The sequence below is a fragment of the Lathamus discolor genome, chromosome 1, assembly GCF_037157495.1.
Source record: "Lathamus discolor isolate bLatDis1 chromosome 1, bLatDis1.hap1, whole genome shotgun sequence".
NCBI classification, from domain to species: domain Eukaryota; kingdom Metazoa; phylum Chordata; class Aves; order Psittaciformes; family Psittacidae; genus Lathamus; species Lathamus discolor.
Window position 1 is genome coordinate 35,237,772 of NC_088884.1, and position 6,000 is coordinate 35,243,771.

Sequence of the window (6,000 nt, forward strand, 5' to 3'; positions counted from 1 at the left end):
AGGTTGGTTCTTTATGTAAATCTTAGAGAAAAGGAACTGCATTTGCAGCAATACATCACTACTTATCATTGTCCTTCATTTTATTTCCCTCTCTTAAAAGTGTAGCTCTTCAGCTCTTTTGATACCAAAGGGTATTATGAACAGTTTTCCTCTATTACACTGTTCCTAAAGTCTTTTAGTGTAAGTCTTCATAAAACCTCACATATGTTCATTATAAAATTACAGGGAATAAGTTCCATATGGAAAATTAATCATATTTCTTCTTACTATTTTTTAGCAGAGATTCTGACATTAAGCACGAGAGCAACATTGTTTTAATTCTTCATTGTGGAAGGGAAAAAAAAAATCAACTTTTTGCCTTGGGTTGAGAAAGGATTTTTTACATACTCCCTCTTGCAGTGTCTCCCTTGCAAAACCAAAAAAGGATTTCAGACGGACAAAAAGTAACCACAATTATATGGAGTGTGTCATTGATAAATTCCAAGGGAATATAACAAGCTAGGTAGGCACATACCATTAGATCTAGCTGTGCAAAATGTTAAAACGCTAGCCAAGATTAAGCTGGAATATTTGGCCACATCAGCCCTTGGGACTGCATTTAACTTTTAAAAGACTTGATCTCACTCTAGATTTAAACTTTAGCAAAATACCTCTTTCAAGAGAGCAGTTTACACAGCAGTCTGTCTTTAAACATGTGCTTCAATCCCTTGAAGCCACTACATACAGAGAGACTGAGAACAGACGTGGGTCTTTCATTTCATGACAGCCTTAGTTTTATGTAATTTTCAGTTAATCCTAGGCTTATCTGTTTCCAATGCATTTACTCCTGAGTTATGCTTATGCAAGATGAGATGAGACTCAGGGCTGCAGCGACTTCAGGATTTTTGAAAGGGGTCATTCCAGGAAAATTGGTAACTTCTCCCTATCTTCTTGGAAAAACAACAAAACAAAACAACAGTCCAGCACGTCATTAGAGTATGCTCAGATGTTACAGAACTTTCAGCCTCTCTTCTTCTGTATGATATCTGCTTCCTGCAAGTCTCCTGATGCATTGATCAACTAGATTGGAAACAGTTTAATTGCTTATATTTATTTTGCTTTTAAATTGACCACATTAAAAGAAGCAGCTCACACTATTCTTCCTTCTGTTTATAATAACACAGAAAGAAAAACAAAGATGTACACAAAGATACAGAAAGATGAGTAATATATACAGTGTGAAATTCAGGCAGTGCAGAAGGTCCTCATGAGTTACGGATCTCCAAGTACATATAAACTCTTAAGGCATGAATTTGTCTTTAGCCGTATTTATGCAGGACCCTTTAGGATTTGTGGTGCAACTTAAGGTTGCAAATAAATGCCTTTAATGTACTGCGCTTAGTCTGAGCAGTGAAGCCGACTACAAGGTAAACTGTTAGGTACTAACAGAGCTCTGAACCTTAATCACATTTTCCAGTTATGTTGTGGAGAAGTGCAAAGGTTTAGTTAACACTAGTATAATGTTCTAGGCTTAAATACCACACCCATCACTCCGATAGTCAAATTGAGTCAATAATTCAACCCAGATGGGAATCCAGGTTCATCTTGGCTTACTGTTATCTGCTTTGACCATTAGGCTGTATGACTCCCATAAATTATTTTGCAGTTCCCGTTAAAAGAAAACAAATCCACATGATGCTAAACGCTGCCTCCCAGCTGTAATGCAAACTGGAATTTTGGACCACAGCACTGCTCCCTGACTCATCCTGGATCCCCTCCATGTGACGTTGGATACATCTAAGCTGGGGAATAAGTGGAATAGAAGGGCTGGGGTTTTCTTTTTTCCTTCTTTTTTTTTTTTTTTTTTATCACTCACTGTCCGATAACACGTGGATGCTCACGCAGCCTGTCTCTAGGATATGAAAAATAACAGTTCCAGAGAGGAGCCCTTCTGAATACACAAGGATGGACAGGAAAAGATAAAAGAGCTAAAGATTTATACAAGAATAATTTAAGCACTGTCCCATTGCCATTGCTAAATTTACAAAATATATAAAACCCAGACAGAAATGTGGGGCAGGAGGGAGATTGCATTAAGTACCACAGAGGTGAAGTGCTATAAAAAGATAAAAACAGCACACCCATGGAGCAAAAATTTGTTTCACACATAGTTTAAATACAGCCACCATGCTTCACATCTCCTGGGCATGGCTTTACTATGAGCTTCTCTGTTGCTTGTTTGTAGCTGGAGAAAATCCAGAAAGCAAGAAAAACAAACACATCATAGGTTCTCCACATCTATTTGGTTTAACAACACTTAGCATGCACCTTTGGCATTTTCCATGGGTTAAAAAGACAACGTGCCAACTATAGCTCTGGCTATCCCACAGGCTGTCTTGCCAGGAGCACGTGGTAGGAAAGCCTGATTAACCAGCATCGAAGGATTCCCTCGTGTAAGAAACCTCAAAGAGTATAGAGGTGGCTCAGTGACCAATTCCAGCACCAGATGTTTCAGCCAAAGAAATGCCAGTGTGTGCTGGGAATTCAGCTGATTCCCAGATGATGAATCAGCCTCTCCAGAGCCACAGGTAACCGGTATGTCTACATTGCAGTGGCGCACAGTGGAGAAACACCCGAGATTACAGCTTCTGTATCTTTTAACAGCAAAAAAGAGGAAAGAAAGAAAAAGCAAAACAGGGATTCAAAAGGAATCCAGAAATACATCATTATTTTGACCACCAGAAGCTGACAGCATGCTCACAGAGTGACTCTGAGTGGTTATAACCTTCTGAAAATTAAACTGCCAGGACCCTCACTGTGTGGAACAGTTACACCTCCACTTGTTCAGCGATAAAACATGGAAAAAGATGCTGACTATATCCCCTCTGCCAGGGCCAAAACAGAGACAGGTTTTGTTCAATTCTTTAGCTTTGCTTTTTAATATCTTAGTGTTTACAATGCTGATTTTCTTAATTATCATTATCTAGCCTTTGAGAACTAAAGATGCAGTATCCACACAGAAAATGCTCCTTCCCGTTGAACAACATCAATTTCCATTAAATATTCTAGCTTAATTAAAACTTTTTTTTTTTTTCCCTAGGGCCTTTTTCCTTTTAATTCAACTTCAAAATCCCAGTAGAATTTCAAGAGTGCAGTATAATTTGCATAATTGTGGTATCTACAATGAAAACATCACCTCTCAGAAAAACAAACAAGCAAACAAACAAAACTATTAAGAGGTAGAGTGAGATCAGGGCTATTGCAGTTGAGAGGAGAAGGCAAAAGCATGGCAGAGGGGTCCAAAGAGGTATCTCTCTTCTGGGTATCTCAGAGCAGCTGCCCACCAAGCCAAAGCTGAGGGCAGGAATACAACTTAAAATTATACCTTTCTGAGATGTAGTCCCTTACTCAACGCTACCAGAAGGCACTTCTCTCTTCCTGCGATTATGGCCTGGAAACATCTTATACTAGCCCTTGTTCTTGCAGTTCTCATATTTTGAGATGCGGCAGAGGATACTGAAGTTGCTATTTCCATTTCTGGTTAAAGTGCTCCATGGGCAGAGCCCACATACGGGCTGCGGGTGACTTTGGCTCAAAACGTTTCTGCCTGGTTTGGAACACATCTCTCTGTGCTTCAGCACTGCACCTTAACAGGGGGTCTGCTCAGTTGCTCATACCCTAATAATCCCTTTTGGATGGATCCAGTGGTAAGAAGAGGGGAAGTAAATTTAGTTCCTGGATCTCCGGCTTGTCCGGATGTCCAAGCCAAAATAAAGTTCAAATAAAAGTGAAGCCAAACTGCTCAGCCTTATCAAGGCTAAAATGCTTCTATTTACAAAGCATCTCCCAGCAGGACTTGTCTTGGAAAGCTAAAGAAAAAGAGGTGTGACACCTGCAGGATTTAGGTATCTCTGATAGTAGGATTACAATTAATTAAACCATCCTAATTCCTCTTCAGAAAGCTATTCAGACACCCAGCTTTCACAAACGTAGTAAAGACCTTGGCCCTTACATACCTTACAAGAAATTATGAGTACTGCTTTTCAGGATCAGGCCCATAATAAGCTAAACAAACTGATAAAAAGGCAAAGATTAAAATCACATCAGCTATAGTAATGAGGGTTTGAAAACAGTATAATATTGTACCATATAGCATTAAAACCTTCTAGCGGTAAACAGTGAAGTCTCTTTACTTGTTCCCTAGATTTGCAAGTAGTAAAAAAGATAAAGTGGCACGCTAAAAGCCTTGCAAAAGTTCTTGCCTGCATCTCCATGGCCTCTGCCAGAGCCGCAGATGCAGCATTCAACTGCTGCTTTCTCAGCAGAGTGCCCTCTGCTTATGGTCAGACTGTCCCATTGATCTCTATTGTTCTTGGACTAATCTTCCCAATTCGAATCGAAGTGAAGCTTTTTATGAGGAATCATAGGTGGCTGCTTTGCACTTCTTCAGTACACGGTCACCAATTACCTAACGCACTCAGGAATGTCTCCTTTCTAGAAGCAATAACTTTCGTTTTGTAATATCCACGGCAAAACAAGGAGCTTTACCACCCTCTGTGTCCTTGCACAAAGCAAAGTACAGGTTGTCACTGTGAGAAGATGTATAATCTCATTTAGTGAGTACCCCAGGCCAGCCAGGTGCTCCGCAGCTCCTAGTGATGGACAGGTTCAGCAAAGCCGCGCTCCGGGCAATGCCGGATAACTATGTGGAAAGGAAGGAATTTTGCCACCGCTCCAGCAAGCAACAGTTCCTTACTGGTCACCACGGGCTGACTGCGCCCTTCCCATCGTCTCGAGACACCTATCCGAGGCAGCAGCAAGCGCACGGGTGCCGGGGCTGAGAGAACGAAACACCTCTCCCTGCAGCAGCACCACAGCCTTTAACCCACGCTCCCCAAAACTGCCTCCTCCTCGCCCCTGAGCCCCCACATCCACCTCTGCTCCCCTCCCAGGGCACAACCGAGGGGGTTTACCAAGCCAGCAGTTTCCCACCTCCCCGATGACAGCAAGGCAGGTGGCCCGGCCACCGCTGCCTGTGCCGGCGGCCGGTTCCCTGTCCCCGGGGTGGGGCAGAGCCGAGCGGAGGCTCCGGGACAAGCCGGGGGATTCAACGCACTTTTCCCCCTCTACCCCTTGGCGGCGGCGGCAGCGAAGTGCTCCAGTGCCCGGCGCAAAGTCGCGGAGCCCCGCGGGGCTGGTGGGTACCTGCCGTGGAGCCGGAACGGCAGCGAGGTGCGGGGCGAGGCCGGTGCGGGGCCGGGGGCCGGGTGCTGGAGGCGTTGCGAGCCGGGCGGGCTCCTCCCCGGCGGCGGCGGAGGGTCTCGCTCCTTCTGCGCGGAGTGTCAGACTTTCCCCTGGCTCCTTCCCTTCCTCCATCCCCGCCACCCCTTTCCACTCCCTCGCACGCACATGCACACCCCTCCAGCAAATGGGCTGCTTCGTGTGCCTCTGTGTGTGTGTGTCAGCCGGCTCAGACACACACCCACTGCTGCTGCTCCCGGCGTAGGTCACAGCCCCTGCCACCAGGAAACGTTTAACTCCCTGAAAAGTAGCGGAGTGCACGCACAAACACAGCACATACACAGACTGTGATACCAACCGGGCATTGAGGGGAACCTGTGCTCATAGACCTCTTGGACCACAGAACTCCTGCACTTTCGGATCACGCACCTGGGAGTTTGCCCAGGAGCAGCCCAGCCTAATACTCTGATCACCCTGCACAGGTGGCTGCTTCTGACAGTGAGGTCTAAAGCAGTCTCAGCTCCACTCCAGTTGTTCCCGGACCATATTCCCACTGGAGCTGAGCTGCAGGTCACTGGCTGGTGGACTGGGGAGTGGAAAAAAAGCCAGCTCGCCACACTAACTGATAAGGGGAAAACAGCTGGGCAGTGGCCCAGAGCTAGGGCTTGGTGTGCGTTTAAAGAATATCCCACGTGCAAAGCTGTAGTTGCCTGGGATACATCTGCCTTTGCATTTATTTGTTTTGCCCGTGGAATGTGCTACATCGGTGGTTCTCTGGCT

The 6,000-nt window shown here is 45.0% G+C and overlaps 1 protein-coding gene across 4 annotated transcripts in view; it reads right to left on the reverse strand.

Moving 5' to 3' along the window:
- SEMA3D (semaphorin 3D) overlaps positions 1-5,661 on the reverse strand; it is a 145,850-nt gene extending 140,189 nt beyond the window's left edge. The window contains exon 1 of one of the 4 annotated variants that reach the window (XM_065667276.1): positions 5,579-5,661. The gene's annotated coding sequence lies outside the window, so the exon portion shown is untranslated. Of the gene's footprint in view, positions 1-4,971; positions 5,067-5,095; positions 5,117-5,184; positions 5,320-5,578 lie in introns of those variants that run through there. The other 3 variants (XM_065667292.1, XM_065667304.1, XM_065667294.1) reach the window with 3 other exon arrangements.
- Positions 5,662-6,000: the final 339 nt, after the last annotated feature.